Source organism: Chroicocephalus ridibundus, chromosome 6 (genome assembly GCF_963924245.1).
Source record: "Chroicocephalus ridibundus chromosome 6, bChrRid1.1, whole genome shotgun sequence".
Taxonomy (NCBI): domain Eukaryota; kingdom Metazoa; phylum Chordata; class Aves; order Charadriiformes; family Laridae; genus Chroicocephalus; species Chroicocephalus ridibundus.
In genome coordinates, this window is record NC_086289.1 from 75,200,146 (window position 1) to 75,217,967 (window position 17,822).

The 17,822-nt window shown below is 45.0% G+C and overlaps 1 long non-coding RNA gene across 5 annotated transcripts in view; it reads left to right on the forward strand.

The window, feature by feature from the left end:
- Positions 1-17,822, forward strand: part of LOC134517470 (uncharacterized) — a 100,439-nt gene that overhangs the window by 66,892 nt on the left and 15,725 nt on the right. For 4 of the 5 annotated variants that reach the window (XR_010071631.1, XR_010071630.1, XR_010071633.1 and 1 more), the window contains exons 3-5: positions 2,364-2,562; positions 4,492-4,699; positions 9,473-9,646. This is a non-coding gene — a long non-coding RNA (uncharacterized LOC134517470). Of the gene's footprint in view, positions 1-2,363; positions 2,563-4,491; positions 4,700-9,472; positions 9,647-11,290; positions 11,875-17,822 lie in introns of those variants that run through there. The other variant, XR_010071634.1, reaches the window with a different exon arrangement.

Consider the following 17,822-nt stretch of genomic DNA (forward strand, 5'->3'; position numbering starts at 1 on the left):
ATGGTAACTTGCTGTGCTCACATCTGGGCCCATTAGGTTTCCATTTTGGTCGTGGCTAAATGCTACTGGAACAGAAGATATTTATTAGTATGATCATTACACGCAGAGCTGAAGTATTACTGCAGAACTGGGTTTGTAGTCCCGGTTAACAATTTTGCCAAAGGGAGAAGTCAACTAGTCCAGGAATCGGTAGAAAAATTCTGCCAAATATAGCGATAGGAAAAGTGCAAAATGATGGAACGTTAAAGTAAAGTAAAGCGCTTGGCAACTTTTAGAGCAGCTGAGAACTTCTCTCTCTGCAGTATTCACAGTGCCGACCTCACCAAAGTCTGTAAGGGTCATCTTTAGTGTTCTCTACCCAACTTAAAGAGAACTCTTGGAGTATTTGCTATGGAGATGTACAGGACCTTCGCTCCCTGCACAGTTGATGGAGAGGTTTCGTCATGGCGCCTGGCAGACGGCCTGGCTTGATCTCAAATAACTTTAAATACCCACTGAGACACTGATGTTGACAGCGCACTTATCCTATGTTGACTGCTCAGTTCTTCTCAGGCAGCGAGTATAAATCCTCTCCCGTGACTGCGTGGGGAGCAAGGGTCCAGCAGACGGCACACTCACTCGTGCTCCTGACTTTAGGCGTCAGCGCTCACATGATGAATACACGCCCAAACGCCACCCCCACGTGTGTGGTTACCTTCACCAACACCGGGGCAGTAGGAAGGGCTGTTGTTCCCCTGTCGCATGCAGGACGTAAGTGGGCCCAGTCTCTTATTTAAGTTTGCAGCTGATGTCTTTGAAAGAGCAGGAATTGTACCCCAAGCCAAGTCTCCTGTATTGTGCATGACTGGCTGGTCTTTACCGTGTTCTTCCTCACAGTGAACGAGGCTGGTATCTTCAGCAGCCCCCTGGCAGGACAGGAGGTGATTGTTTTGCAGACAGTAACATGGTGTTGGTACTTCCAGGGTGACACTGGTAATTATCCATAAAGTCTGTCTTGGTCCCCTGCCCAAAACCATGCTGTCAGGCAATCGTGAAGCTCAGAGTCATCTTGACTGATTTCTATGTTGTCTGTATGTCACCAGGGTTTCATCATACTGCCTGAAGCAAACTCTTGTCAAACTAAATTACGTATGATCACATAGATGCAGATTATGAACAGTCTACATACTCATTACAGAGGTGTTAACGTTGAGGTTGGTCTAGAAAAGCTCAGATCTGGACTGCTCAGCTTGACTGTATCTTCACTTCATTTAGAAGGACGTCTAACTACTAATCCCTACGATTCTGCGAGGCAGTGAAAACTTCTGGGAAGTACTCAGCAGCCTCAGACCAGTTAAAGCCCCTGGGAGGGAGGGAAGGAAGGAAGGGAGGAAGGGAGGAAAGAAGGAAGGAAGGGAGGAAAGGAGGGAGAGAGGGAGGAAGGTTGGATACTCAACCTGTTGGTAATGTGGACTCTAAAGTGCATTGAAAGTGTGTACCTAACAGGTTTACATGTTGGATTTTTAAACTCTCAGAACTTAGTCAAATAAAACCAATTTCCTCCATAACAAGGCTAAGTGCTACTTTCTCAGTAAAGATTATTTCCACGCTAAGATGGAATGGATCCGTTCCATGTTGGCTGCAGAGTTCTTGTAAGAACTAAAGTCAAAATCTGTTTTTATAGTTTGTAAACTCTACTTTTGTCATTCACTCAATAATGTCTGAAATCTTCATGTTTGAATTTTCACAACAATAATAATAGTATTGCTTTTGAATGAGAACTCAGCATGGCAATTATCAGCCCAGACAAAATGAATGTTACAAAAAATGATCACCATCTGAACCTAAGGTTTTATAACGCAAGATGCTTTATAATCTGATTGAGAAGAAATCCTCACATTATAATAAAATAAAGTAACGGGAGGCAGAGTGAAATTAATAGTCAGAGGCAACAACAATACTCTTTGTAATTAAATATTTCACATTTCAAGGATGCCTATTCACAAAACACTTAAATAGCTCATCGGTTTGGCCAATTTCCCTTGGTTGTGAGGAAAGGAACGCATTCAGCCGAGTGGACATCCTCATTGTACATCTACTTCAGGGACACAGTTTATCTCCAAGCTTTTGCAATTAGACTGTCTCAGGTCTATAAAGCGCAAAGAAATCAGTTATATTACATGGTACACATTTTGGTTAAATAAAGTCGCTTGGAGGCTCACGTTCTCCTTAGGTCAAAGGGCGAAACACTCCATAGAAGAGGTCAACTGAACATGGAGACCAGGGTTATGGGAGAAGCTTCCTAACTGATTAGCAGGCAAATTGCTCTGAGGGTTGTCAATCACGTTTTGCTTCCTTCAATATAAAGGCACGTTTATTTTTAGTCTCTTCAGACCTTGCTAGCACTGGGCATCAGGGCCGACGTACAGCGGTGCAGCGCTCTCGGCTGCCGCGGGGTCAGGTGGAAGCTGTGAGAACTCAGCACTTCCCGTGATTAGCCTCTGGACTGGGACAGGATGATGGCTCTCCTGAAAAATACGCCAGAAAAGAAGATGGCACCTGACTTTCCAGGAAAACGCTTCTGTAAGTGTCTTAGTATTTAATAAAGTGTGTCTGATGTGCTCGCCGCACCCACAGACACACATACGTAAATATGCTTTTTCTAGATTTGAGTCTACCCTTACGAAAAATAAAATCACTTGATGTCCGTGGCACTACTCCTGGTTTCTACAAGTGTCGAATGATGTTCTCTATACAGGTTCATGAAATGCTCTTTAATACATGTATCGTGTAAAACCCATGTAATTACCTATATTGATATAATGTCTCGCTTTCCCTTTTATGATAAAGTAATACAAAACTAACTTCTAACTTTACCTCTTTTATTGTTTTATTTTATAAATCTAAAGAAAAAAATGGCTCACGGCAGTCTTTACAAACAAGCTGCATCTGTTTAATATTAAAGTGTAAAAAATAATATTAAAACCATTACTTTTGGAATATCCAAATAACCTGAGGAAAAATAGCATCCATCTGGCCCTTGGTATAACTGTTTTTTACATCAGTTGGATGTTTCTGGGATTACAAGATTCAACACTTATCTTTAAGTAGGGTGAGTTTCTAAAGATGTAGCATCCAGAAACTTGCGAGTAATCTGTCTGCTTAGAAGTACAATATTGCGTTACCAGATCTGCTGAGCAAATGCACAATAAAGTTAATCCTTTGGTTCTGGAAAAGCCGTAGGTATTGCGATGGCAGATGTGCTGAACCAGAAGTGTTTACGTTTGTCAGGGCTTGAGACGCAGCAACTCCGCCAGCTCACAAGTATTTGAATTTCCTGCAAACATTTACCTAAGGGCTATCGCGGGGAAGGAAAAGAGCTCAGAGGGAGTCTCCGAACCCTGCTGGCAGACGGGCAAACCGCTCCCGGTGAATGGCGTGCCCCATGCCTGCATTTTCTCATCGGACTTATTGACTGTGAATGGAGTCGTTACGGCACGAAAATGCTTTTGGTAGATGGGGTACAGTATTACCAAGGCCAATGCCCTCTTACATTTAATGTGTTTTCCACTTCTTCCTTCTTCCTATACCATATGGGAAGCAAGAGAAATGTTAGATTAAGGATTCTGTGCTGTGGAGATGTGACATACCTCAGGTTTGGCCACAGCTTTGAGGTGGAGCTGCTTTCTAGACCTTCTCTTGCAGTGAGCTCCCCAGAGAAGAGCGGGAGGCTTTAAACTCAGGAAGGCAGGTTGTGTAGAGCACAAGTGAGAAGCGTAACCTTTTGAAGAGAGGAGACACAAAGTAGCTAGGTTAGAACTGAAATAAAAATGAGTCATGTAAAGCTCTCTCCTTCATAGATGGTCACAGAAGCTGAGGAGGAGAAGCCGTCAGGTTGATCATGCTCAAGTAGTAGATATCCAGAAAGGAAAATGATTACGTGTTTGTTCTAAAATTTGACCAACAACAACCTCTGAGAGATTTTCCAGGATCGACCTTGGTTGAAAGTACAAATGCCAGATTCCAAAGGGCCTGGAATAAAAATAGAATAGAAGACTAATATAAACTCCAGGCAGTGATTTAGATTCTGTGTTCACTATCTGCACAGGAGCCGAAGGGATCTCCCAGATTTCCAAGCCCCTTCCTCTGGTGTTGTAAGCAACGATATCTCATAGTCTATATATTTATTAAGGTTCACATGAAAATTCTATTTTTTCCTTCCTAGTTTTAGTGGAAAGGTGTTTCAGTTCTGAAAATCAGAAACTTTAATTTATGGGTTGAATTTATTCATTGCTCATTAGTAATCGTTTGTCCTTGTGTCATCATTGTCCATTTGCTTAAGTATCTTTTCTCTCGCTTTAGTGCCTAACCTGAATGTATTTATAGAGAGCAATTATATCCGCTCTCAGCATGAATGAGCTTAGAGATGAAAGGGAGAAGGAAGCAAACATGTTGCTTCAGCCTGGACCAGCTGGAATCTCTTTGTTCGGACTCATGTAAAATGTTTTGCAGCAGCTGAATCTGGAAGCAGCGTTTGTGCAGCTCATAGCACTGTGACACAGATCTAGGCACCTCGCAGCCAGAGGAGATGGAAACGGACACATCAAGCCACGGTTGCTATCTGAATATCCATGGGCACTGTAGGACCGAGAACTCTCAAACTGCAGTCCAACTTAGCTGGAGAATAACGACCTGCATTTGGTCGTGAGAAACACCCGTGGTAAGCCATTGTAAACACTTCCCACCGTTACCACTCGTGCTTTTCTAGTGCTGGCTGTTCGGTGTCTGCCTGTATTACGTTGCCACCAGCCGTGGGGCTTGTGTTGCAGAGGGGACTCTACGTGGTGTCGGCTGCCTGCTGTAGGCTCTGGAGTCAGCAATTCCTTCTGCTCTTTCCTGGAGTTGTTGCAAGGTTGTCTCCCAGAGCTCTTCATGCTCAACGTAAGCAGAGAAGAGCAGGAGTTGCCCATCACGTCTCTCAGGCTTTGTGTACAAATTTCTAATTGCAAAAGAGATTCCGTAATTCAGTCATAACAATCTCCGCCAGAGCACGCGTTCAGGGAAGTGGTTCAAAAGAGGGATCCTTAAGGGCAAGACAATTGCAATAAACTCTCCTTTTGCTCGGTGGCATCTCGTTGCCAGGAGCAGCAAGCACAGATGAACAACTATACCAAGCGTTGGATACTTTAAATATGTGATTGTGCCTCGTTCCTTTGGACGTAAATCTTGATTGCCTGAGAGCAGTTTGTTGTGAATCAGTTTTTTAAGACACATTTTAATTTTTATATAGAAAGGGCTTTTAAATCTGACGCTGTTTATTCCATCTCATATATGTGTTTGCCCTTGCCATAATTCATGCTGCCAAGTATGGGGCTTTTCCAGTCCAAATCTTCTTGTGATTCCACGGGCTGCAAAAGCAATGGAAAAGTAAGGGCCTTTAATTCTGAAGAACATGCATCATGTAAATAAAAACAGGAATAGAATAAGATGCTGGTCATTGTACCTGCAATAGATTAGTAACTCAGTGGAATCCTGCATCTCATAAGCCTTTTTTCTTCTGGAAAATGGTGTTTTAGCTTGGCTTAAAGCTAAATCCAGCCCTCTCCTTGTAACTGACCTTTGTGCATCCTCATGTAAGGGCAGAATTTGTACAAATTTGAGCTCTTCTCACAGTTCAGTACAAATCACGCTGTCTTTCCTGAGGGAGATGGAGATACTGCAGGTCAGGGTTGTGGCGCACTGACAGCGCTACATAAGGAAGCTCGTACAATACCTGATTTACGTGTAAGATTCTTACGGGGTTTTCAGGGAGGAAGAAAAACGGTGTGGTTGCCCACAGTGTTCTCAAAGGAGCTCTGCATTAAGATTCTGGAGACAGGTCTGAGTTCAGCTGGTCCTTTGCCCCTCGCTTGCCTGATCACGGGAGGGAAGGCCACATGGCGATCAAGAAAGGGACTGCACGTTGCAGTACCTAATCACCAATCAATTTTGGCAGCCTACTCAGTGAAAAGGAATGAAAAAGCGGAGGTGGCAGGAGGGGTTTTTTAAGACTTTCGGGAAGGGTGGTGGTTTTCTCCTGTAATTCAAAGAAACAGCAGCAAAACAAAAAAATGAACTAAAACAACAAATACAGTGTGTGGAAAAAGCCTGTTGGATACTTGTTTTTGCACAACAACTCTCTTCATCAAGCAAACAGCTTACATACAATGAGTTGTGCAATAGCGCTCCAGTTTGCTGGCAGCGCCCTCATCTGTCTTCTCAAAATATTTGTCACTGTTCCAGGTGTAAATTTAGAAAAATATGTAATAATCAGCAAAGTGAAATCAGAAAAACCTCTCCCATCTGGTTATGCCGATAGGGTGACGTTATCTGCCCTGTGCCTGCTCCACGCACACAAACCCACGGGAGAAGGTGACCTGTTCTGCGTGGACATGTCCAGGGCAGGTGTGGTGACCAGGCACAAAAGGACGTACCCATGGGTTTTGGAAGCACGTGCTATAATAAAGCTGCCTACGCCTCCCACAGGAGAACTGGGCCATGTCGAAGCGTTTCCCTGAGTCAGCTTTGACCCACAGACCAGCAGCTGGACCAAAGAGCTATATAAATATACCTGTAGGAAATTTTGAAATTTGGAGACATTTTGAAATGAAAAAACAAAACGTTTGTATAGTAGCCTAATAAGGCTATTCCAGGGTGTTTAGGGAGGGACCAAAGCAGACATCAAATTGCAACTTTGTGGTATCACAACTTAGTATCTTTTTAGCAAGAAAGGTTTTGTGTTGGGTTTTTTTTAAAAAAAAAAAACATGGAAAAATGCTTACTCAAACTGCAGGAACCAGTAGCAACTTCACTTCCTTGTAAGACCTTTCTTTTCAACAAACAAAACCCTTCTGCTGTGAAAAGACTCACCAGGCTGATTCTTTTGTTCTAAAAATAAGAAATGCCCAACCTATCCAAGAAAAGAGCCAATCTCTCAAGAAAAACTCTAAGGCTGGAAAGGAAGAAGGTAAAGCCTCCATGAGGTACCTAGGCGCGTCTCTGATGTACTGACTATGTAGAAGATGCTGAACTCTATGGTGAGGATCAGCAGCATCAAACTCTCCAACTGATGCGAAGCTTCATCTCCTTGAGACCTGCCATCGCTTGGATGGTGCTAGCTGGGTGCCGGCGTCTAGAAGTCATGGTCCAGATCAGGGGCCACCGCACTAAACACCATATAAAGCCATCACGAAAAGAAGATCGGCGCCACGTTGCAGCAAGGCCACGTTGTTGTGGGATTTTTTGGGTTTTAATTGGGAAAAAACCCAACCCTGCAGTTATCCGATGCTCTAGGCATATGTACAAAGCATGTTTAAAAATACAATAGGCATTCAAATGGGAACATTATTAATTAAAAGCCTCCACGTACTGTACAAATGAAACGTTCTTCTCTCTACCTACTCAAGTCATTCATTCAGAAAAATCCTGGGAAAATAGTTAGGCTTTGCAGTGTGCCCCATAGGTCAATGTATTCAGGCTCCAACAGACCAAGTGGGAGGAGTGAGCTCCAGAACGGGGAAATCTTCATTGCGAACTCCCTCTCAAAGAGATTGCGTTCAGAAATGTGCACAGCACGCTCACAGAAAAACGGCTCTAGCCCTTTGCCCAGCTCAAATTCTAAACGAGTCCTTTAATATATGTATATCCATCCAAGGAAGAGATGCTGACCTGTGCTCCTGTCTGAAGCACAGCGGTGGGAAGGACTTTGAAGCCCTGGAGGGTTTGCAGACCCACAGCTTGCCTGCCATTTTTTTTGTCCCTACTGTATATATCCTTAGGGTATAGATTTACACCACAACAACCCCTTTTCTCTATGCTCCGCTACCCCATGTCCCCTTTATTTAATAACAGTGGCATCCTTGAGGGTCAGACTGTCCCCGGGCAGCTCCCGGACAGTGTGGTACAGAACGTGTCCACGAGAGCTGGTCCCACAACTATTTACTTTTCCTACAGTCCCGTATCAAAAGTCCCCCTTTTAGTACAGAGATGGGTCAAAGTCTGGCTGCAGAACCCAGAGCCAAACTTCCCTCGTGCTTTAAAGTTTGGTGTTAGATTTCAGATCCATCCCCTAGGTCGGACCGGCTCGCAGTGCTCAGACCAGAACAATCCCTATCTTATTTGCTCGCTGGCTGCAAAACAGTAGGAAGATTGTCAATACCCTGCCCCGGCCCTAATTAAAAATCCAAACTCAAATTTAATATTTCAAACATTATTTAAAATATATTAAGATAGTCAGCCTATTGCTGTTGCTCATTACTCCGTCGAAACCTAATATTAGTAACAGCATGTCCAGAGGACCTGGAGCATGAATTAATAATGAGGTGCTTGTGCTGGAAAACATGCGAGCGGCTGTTCCCCGAGCTGGCAGGCGGCCGGCAGAGACTGCTTTGCTCTTCTCTACACAGTGATCAAATCATCTGCTCAACCAAATCATCGGGAAGGAAAGTATTCCTGATTAGTTTACTTCCTCTGGTTTTTGTTTGGGTTTTGTTTTTTTTTTCCCAAAAGCGACGAAGATGACGGGCCATCAGAAATGAAGCGGGGCACATCGGGGAAAAAAAATCTTTAACCCACTGGTGTTGCCGTACTGGGCAAACAGTAGCAGTGCTGGTACCTGAGTGTGATCCTCAAGCAGGTGAGGACCCACCAGGGCTCAGCCTGCCCTCACCTTGGACGTGAAACCTCTCCTTGAGGCTTTTGAGGCGAGGTTTTAATTAACTCTTCCCCCGCTTTCTCCTTGTCCTGCCGGAAAACAAACCTGAGCGCGAATGCAGAGAGCGCACGTGGCTGGTTAGCGCTCGTGGCCTGGAGCTGAGCTATCGGAGGGGTTTCCGTAGGTATGAGCGAGGCCTTCGCAAGTCACTGACATCTTCAGGTGAGGCCAGAACCGGGGAAGATGTGCAAGCTGGAAAACACCTGCATCGTTTGTAGTATGCGTTACATGTCTATTTACATATAATGTGCCTATAAAAATATATTGTAGCCACAATAAGCTATATTTTTCATACGCGTAATAATACCGCAGCTAGATCAATGATGCAGTATGGAGTATAGGTGTATTTAGAGATATATAGGCTTGCACCCTCCCTTCTTACGCATGCTTTACAGGAGGTTGGCTTTCACCTGGCCCCACGGTGCCCCACGCCGCCCTCCTCTGCCCACGCACGAGCCCGACTACCTCGTACTTCCTCCGTGCGTGGAGAAGTGCCTTCAACGTTTTGCACAAAACAAATAATAGTTACTGAAGCTGCTTGTGCGCTGAAACTTTGCCGTGCCCGAGTCTTACACCCCCTTTTTCTTTTAAGACGAACGTGCCACTGCCCACCGTGCAGCACTCAGTTCTGCAGCCACTGCCTTGTTCTCGCACCGTAAATTAAAAGGTGTGAAGGAGAAGGAAATTTTCCAGAGTAAATGAGAGAAATTATTACATAATTTTGTGTAATTTTTGATGCAGGAAACAATTTTCTCGGTGCACCTGTCGGGGGGAGAGAGGAGGCTGCTTCAACCGTCAATCTGTGGGACCTCGGCGCTCAGCCTGAAAGCAAAGGTGAAACGAAATACGAAAATTGCAGCGCAGCAGAAGAGGAGTCAGCTATCTGAGGGCCTCTGCTGAAATCCCATCTTTCGGGTAGGGTTTCTTGTGCATTTTCGTGTTTTGGTCACCTGACGGTAGCTCTCTGGCCTAATTGGTTTCCTAGTTAACAGACTCAGTAATGATGTAACCAGAGTGTGTGGGAACCAGACCTGTGTGACAGATACAAATTTTCCCAGCCATACTAATTTTGCCGGCTTACCTGGTTCTGCTGCTGGTTATCTGGAAACTTGAACTACTTAAAGGCTATAATGAGCCTAGCAAAGGTTGAGAAACAGCTTAGTCATTTAACATAAAATTATCCCCAGCTGCAAAATACAGTGCCTTGTGAAGTCCAATTACTTTTGCCACTAAACCAGAGCATATTTTAATAGATACGGCTGCGTCTACAACTTTTATTTACTTTTTCTGGGGTTGGCTGAAGTGAGAATTAGCTGTTTGTAGCCTAAAGGAGCAGATCAACTCCGTCAAATCCCAAGCGCGTCTCAATAACCACTTTCTGCTCTTCACTGCCTGCCGTCCCCGGCGCTCTCACACGGCGTTGCTCGTTTGTGCTGCTGATTTTTGGAGGTGAAAGCTGTTGCTATTGCTTGTATGACAGTAGGAGGGTTTCAGAAAGGCTCCAGCTAAAATCAGGGTCCTGTTGAACTGGGTGCTGTATAAACGTATAATGAGAAACAGACCTCTAAACGCGGAGTGGTTGCGTCCCAAGTGCTTCAGACCAAGTTAGTTTGGCGGAGAGGAAAGCTTTGCAGCCCCAGAGCCGAGCCCCTAAGACAGTAATTTTTAAAATAATTAGCCTAAGAAACAGCCTCACGTAAAATAAAATAATTGGCAAAGGGAGGTGAGAGGGAACACCCGGAATGGAGGAAGCCTGACCAGCTTCCTGCTCCAGGTGGTGGACAAAGAATGAAGGTCTCAAGACTTCTCCCTGCTGTAACATAAAATCCCAGTAACTACGTACTGGGGAAAGCTGATCTTGGGAGCAGCTTGAGCTGGGCACGTGCCTGGCACTTGGCATTTCTGTGGTCCTCGGGCAGCTCCCGTTTGCCCTTGCAGAAGGGGCCATGTCTCTGCACAGCAGCTCAACGTGTTCTAAGGAGTCGGGGCACCCAGGCTGCCGCTGGAGGGGATACAGAGCCTGCAGAAAACGTCCCCCTGACCCTGGCGGTTATTGTTCTGCAGCAAAACCCAGCCAGTATGGCCTGGGTCTGATACCCTTTAATAGAGAGGAAGAAAGTTTTATGTTTGTTTGCTCGCACCTGGCTGTTCTTTCACTTCGCGCTCACAGACGTGTTCAGTGAATGGAAGAAACTGCGAGCAGAAGCGAGAAGCCGCGCTCCCAAGGTGATGTGAAACTGGTTTATGTTTTCCATGAAAACAGGACTCTCAAATGCGATGACAGAAATCATGAAAGTAGCAGGGCTTTGCATACGCTTGATGTGGTTAATCCAGTCAGTAAACGTGATGTTAAAAAAAGGACACCCCGCGGTGTTTCAGTATCTTTCTATTTGACGTTTATACGATGCCTAACGCGTATGCAATGGATCTGGGGCCTGACATCTATTTAAACTCTTTGGGAGCAATATCAAACATTAATGGGGATTAGTGTTAGAACTGGTGTAAACATAGCAAACAATCTGCTGTAAGTGTATGCTCACATTTCCATATGTTATGTAGGTAAGCAGAGCCACCGAGGAGGAAAGAAACCCTGCGAGGTCGTTCTCAGCTGACTACTTCTAGGGCTGGCAGAGGCCGAGACTGGTAGGGCACAGCTATCTCACGCTATCGCTGTCTACGCACGCACAAAATGCTCTGTCTAGAGCTGCAATGTGGTTTTGTAAAAGGTAAGGAAGATTTAAAGGGATGCAATTCCATTGTGCAAAACCACTAAAAAGCAGATAAAAATGATTTAGTACTTCCAGGTGCACTGTAATTCTTGGCAGAAAAAGCTAATTCCAGGTGTGTAACTTCAAAAAAAAAAAAATCCAACAGAAATCCAAGCCTGTTGTCAAACCTGGATAAAACCATCAAGTCAGAAAAATAGAAGTCAAACTAGGAACAAAGTCCAAAGTACAACTGCGTAAAGACAGCCTCTCCATTGAAGAAACTATTGCATATAAGTGAATCTCCCTATTACTTAAGTAAACATAGCTTGATTCTGGGCGATATTTCAAAAGAGATAAAGCTCTGGCATGCATGAGCACAGAGAAAGATGACATATTCGCAGTGGGAGGTATGAGGTGGGGTTTCCAGTAGTGCCAAAATTTCTCTCACACATACATACTTAGGGCCAGATCCAAAGCTGCTGAGAGCAAAGAGCAAATCTTTCCACTGTCTTCAACTGCCTTTGTATTCAGCGTTCACTCACGCTTGGAGAAAGGGAAAAAAATACATTTGTTTCCTTATTTGCGGCCAAATCGTTTACACATTTTTCCTTCTCCTTTTAAGCCCGGGGAACTCTTGTCATTGACTTCCTCAGGGGCAGGTCCTTAATCAACTGATCAAAATATAAGCTGTACCACAAAATGGAAAATAATATTATACCAGCTAAAGTTATTTGCTTCAGCAACACATGTGGTATGGGATATTATTATTCCATAATAGAATACACATTGATTCATTTGACACATTTTTTTTTAAAAGAGCTTTTATTTATACGACGTGTTTATGGACAAATATGCATTGAATGCTTTTTAAGTCCTATTATGGTTTGTTTTTATTTCCACATGTTCAGATGAAATGACCATTACTGAGCCTAGAAACCTACAGCACTAATGGAGGCTCTTATAGTTGGTGCCAGTTTTATATCCTGCAGGGGTAGTTGCCACTACATTAATATCCTGCAGGTCAAGTTAATTTTTTTTTTTTAAAAAGAACCAACACATTTTGCAGGCTCTATGCAATTTGATATAGTGTCACGCTTAGTACATGCCAGTTTTGCGTCTGAATTTAGAGCCAGGGAATTGTACCAGATCAGACCTCCAAGTAAGTAGGTTTTGCAGAAATCCATGGCCACACAGAAGGAAAACGGACACGGCCACCTTGTCTCCCCAAGGTACGTGTGAAAACTCTTCAGGAATCAGAGCGCTAGCTACGGGAGAGACAGATTTGTGGGGAAAGTCCGGTTTTCCCTAGCGGCTGGGCCTTCTGCTGCCCTGAGCGGGGCTGGCCGCGTGGCACTGCCTTGGCTTCGCTCCCGTGAGCCAGCGCTTTTTCCCTTGCTCGAACCTCCATGTAACAAAAAGGGGGTTGAGAAACCCAGCCCTTTCTCAGTCCCACGGTCGCTCCCTGCCTTTCAGTACCGCTGTCGCCCACAGGAGCCCGGGGAGCGTGGTGCCCGGGGTAGCACACGGGCGTTGCGGCGGCAGGAAAATAATCCAGGTGAATGCGGAAACCTTTTTGCCCTCGCCTTGAGACTGCTGGGCTGGGCGGCCGCTTCCTATTGCAGAGGAGCGACAAGGTGTGACTCTGTGCACAGGGCAAAGCAATTAAGAGCCCAGCTGTGATTGCACAGGGCTTTCTGCAGCCTCTCTCCCTTTTTCCCACACATACTGCGGGCACGGAGGGGAGGGGAAGGGGCTTTTCATTTCCTTTCTCCGCTGGCTGCTGGGATTGCACTGAGTCGGCCCAGAGATCCTTATCTCAAAGCGGAGAGGAAAGTGAAATCTCCAGTTGTGTCACTGTTTGAGCGCTCTGTAATGCCCAGGGAGTTCAGCGGGCACCGGTTTGTCTCTCACGGCATCAGTGTGAATTGGAGGTGCTGGCTCTGGCCAGACCTCGGCGCCGGGGCAGACAGGGTCCGCGTGGAGCAGCGGTGGATCAAACCGAGCACGAAGCGATACTGCTTTGGGTTCGTGACGTTGTGATAAAGCTGTCTTCCACTGGAAAACACTGAGGAGACGTTTTAATTTTTACCTATCGTTTCAGACTCTCCAGACTATTAAGGGCTGCATAAATATTAAAGGCTTGTTACTTACATTAGAATCATTATCTTTATAGATATCAGTGCTTGTTAAATGATTCATAATGCATAATTCATTCAACCAATTCTGCCCTTCCCTCTGTTTGTTATTCACCTGCAAACAGACTTTGATTTTTACAAATTTGTTCATTATTCAAATCATTCCGGGCTCTCTTCGCAACCATATTTTACTGCTCTCCTTTGCTCAAAACCTATTGTCTCCTACCGCATTTTTATCAATTTGCCTCTGTTGTTGCTTGCAGAGTGTAATTGAACGTTTAATAACAGGCCTGAAACTCCCCCTGACTTTAATAAGATTTACAGGATAGCTGTGGGGATTCCGGCTAATGGTTCCGACACTGCCGCGCCGGCTGGCGAGGAACGCTCTGCGGCCCGTCGTGCGCCAGCCCCTGCCTTTCGCTCCCACTTGTGGGAAACACCACAACTGGTAGAGTTCTGCAGCACGTGGCCAGGTTGGAAAGCCTGGGAAGCTAACTTTGGTGTTCACGGGCAAAGCAAGCGTGGCAGGGTTGAGGTTAGCACGGTGGGGCTCAGTGACAGGGGACTAGAGCGGGATTCCGGAGATTCGGTTCGGATCTCCAGCCAGCCGTTTCCATGCAGGGTTGCTTCCCCCCGCGCCTCAGTTTTCTCTTCTCTAAATCGATATCAGTGTTGCTTGAGGAAGATCCTGCTCTATGGAGACCACGAGGAGCAAAAAAAGCTGCTGGCGTCTCACTTTAGGCACATGGACCGAGTCTTTTCCCCTGAGCTGCCTGAAAAGAGAGTGGTGAGAAGTTTCTCCATTGGTGTCTGGCCTTGGGGCTGCTGGTGTGAGACATCTCCAGGCTGATCCCCCGCTCCCCGCTAGCGGGGTCTGGGGAGACTCACCCTCCCGGGGCGGGGGGAACGCACCTGAGGAAACACGGCTGGGCTTCGTAAAGAGAAAACAGGTCGGAAAACGAAGTGCAGCGTGTTTGTCTCCCACCCAAATACTTTGATCTTGAAGATAAGAATAGGGGAAAAGTTCTGTTTGTTTCCAGTTCAGCTCGTCACTAATCACTGTTAGTTTGTTTTGGATGCACTTCTGAGGGTTGCTACCTGCACAATGGGGAAAAAGAACTCAAAAGAATATAGAAAACAATTAAGTCAGTGGTAAGGAACTAATTTCTCACCTGAGCCTACAAATCAATGGTTGTAACAGATCACAAGAATTAAAATTGGTTAAAATATTTGGAGAAAAACATTTCCTATAGATTTTTAGAAAAAACAAAAGTACACGCTTCAAGTTTGACTTTATCACTTCCGAGAGAAATTTCAAGATAAAAAAGTCAAAATTAAGCCATTTTTGCTTAAGTTTATCTTGAAACACAATTTTCAGTTTAACTAGAAAAAAGAATTTTAAAATTTCCCTGGTGGTTGTTCTCTCCCTTACAGACCGGTCTCAATACCTTGATTTGTTTTCTTCCCACTAGAGTTAATGGCAGAGAGAGATTTATATAAACATTGGAAGCTTAGAAATGGAAAAAGATCAAGAACGCAAAATTGGAATCAGAATCTTCTCCTCTCCTCTAGATTTTCAGCTAGAAAAATATGACAAATAGGCCTGAATGAAATTGTTCTCTTAATTTCTCATGCTTCTTTTACTCTACAGTCAAGCTCTGGTAAAATAGGAATTTCTGATTAAGAGTGACAGTGATTCAGCTATTTAACATGCACAGTCACAGTCTGTATGGACATACGTATCCCTGATATCGACTAACCACAATTCTCGCTTTTAGCAGTACACGACAAAGCTGACTTTTACATTGTTCCCAAGGAGGAATGAAGTAAGCCTGAGCATTCCTGCAGTGGTTTTGGACGGAATATGTGGAGGTAAAGAACATTTACTTAGGCAAATCCCTCAGTGTTTCTCAGGTCACATCCGCACCCAGGCTCACGCCAGCTGAAACGTTCGGGCATGCCGGGCGCGGCGCCTCGGATGGCGTGTTACGGAGATAAAGAGTAACTCGGACTTTTTTTCTGGAGATCAGAACTCAAACTCCACCCAAGCACTGGGGTGCCTCTGGAGGAGCAGCAGCACTTCCATGCGTCTTAGGGCCTGGCATTGCCGTTCTGATCCAAGTTTAGACCTGCCATAATCTCAGTCTGCCTCACTGCAGAAAACCTATGATTTTCTTCATACCTGTCTCAAACTCAACTGATAGCGAGTTAGGAATCATAGAATCACAGAATCGTTAGGGTTGGAAGGGACCTTAAAGACCATCTAGTTCCAACCCCCCTGCCATGGGCAGGGACACCTCCCGCTAGATCAGGTTGCTCAGAGCCCCGTCCAGCCTGGCCTTGAACCCCTCCAGGGACGGGGCTTCCACCACCTCTCTGGGCAACCTGTGCCAGTGTCTCACCACCGTCATGGTGAAGAGCTTCTTCCCAACATCCAGTCTGAATCGTCCCAGCTCTAGTTTTGATCCATTCCCTCTAGTCCTACCATTACCCGACATCCCAAAAAGTCCCTCCCCAGCTTTCTCGGAGGCTTGAAGAGAACCAGAGTCCAGAGAACACAACAATCTCTCAAACTAGTCTCCTGATGAGTGATGGAAGCACCAAACGCGAGAAACTAAAGTACTACTCATTTTCATTAGTCCTTATTTATCTTCCTTCCCTCTTAAGCATGAGTCATCCAACATTTGATGCCTGGGGACACCGCGTGCTATTTTGTCTACCAGTCACTTTTGTCCCCTCCTCATGCAGTGCATCCACACAAGCCCTGTGATCACGGTGGAGCCCCGGCCAAAATGGCTCAGCTTCCTTCCCAGGGAGTCCCAGCGCCAGGAAGAAAGGTTTGCTCAAGGTCTGGGCTCCCTCTCCTGGCTGGTTTTGCAGCAACTTAAAATGAGATTTTAGCCCTTCAAAAATTAGTGCTTGCTTACTGCCAGTGCACCCTTGAAACAAGAGAGAAGAGCACTCTAGTGATGAGACTATTGAAAGTAATTAGAAAGTTGGAGGCTAATCTCACTAAAAATATGGTTATTTAAAGTAAAATCATCATGGTTTTGATATAGACTATTTGAAAATATTTTCCTCCTGCCAAGACTTCTTGAATGCCACGTACATACGAGAAAAGGTTTTGGCTGGTTTTCTTAATGTGTTTGTTTTTCTGGATTACCTGTATTTTCTTTCTGACCTGCAGGCTCTAGACTTCTGCTTAGTAAATGTCCCAATAAAGGCTGTGTGTTGTCCTTAAACAGTGGTAGCATTCCCCCTACCTGCTAATTGCTTTATTTGTCCTTACCGCTTCCGTCCCCTCATCAACAAAGGCTTTAGCATAAAGGGCAATGAGGTAGAACATGACAAGGAGAGTGGGAGCCAGAAGAGCGAATACTTCTGTAATTACACAGTAGCCTGGAGTAGCTCTTCTCAAATCAATTATGTAGCCTGGATTGCCCAAAACTCTGAGGACAGAGCCCCCGTTTTAATTTGCCTATGGAGCTACGTGCTCCAATAATGGGCAAAATTCTTGCCTTCTTACTTTTTATCAGAATCCGCATAATTCCTTCCTTATTTATTTTTATCTGATTATTTTATTAATAATACATTGTACTCAGCACAGCTACAAACCAATCGTTGCAAAGGGCTTTGCAAACGTTAGCAAACGAGGCTTCACCTTATCGTGTTGAAAAGGGAGTGACGTGTCCATTTTTCAGTGGGGAAGACTGAGGCAGACGACTGTGGTGGAAAGTGATTAGAAAAAGCAACTGGAAAACCTCCCATAAAATCCTGATAAACGGTAGTCGCAAAGTAAATTACCTGATATGCCAAGAATTTAACCCAGCAATCAAAATATTCAGCCCAGTCTCTAGACTTGCTGGGCACTCCTCAGCGTTGTCCCTTTGGGGAGTTTCTAATGGGCATAAACCCAGACAGTATAAAAGCAAAGTATTGCCAGTAAATTTTTATAAAAGCAAAATATTGCCAGCATTGCCAGGATTCCAGAAGTTTTGGGGACTGATTTTTGTTGTTGCTGAAGAGTTTACTAAATAGTATAGCGCACGTAACACGGACCTTACAGGATGAAAGAGAATGAGCATCTCTGCTGTCAACGGACTTCGCAACTCCATAAAGGTCTCTCCTCTCCCAAGGCTTCAGGCTCCTGTTGTTGCAGGAGCCAGTGTCGGAACTTCCTTGGCACGAGTGACTGCGATTTGGCCCACGTGGTGGTCACGGCCCTGATGTGTCTCTCCTTTCTCCCTT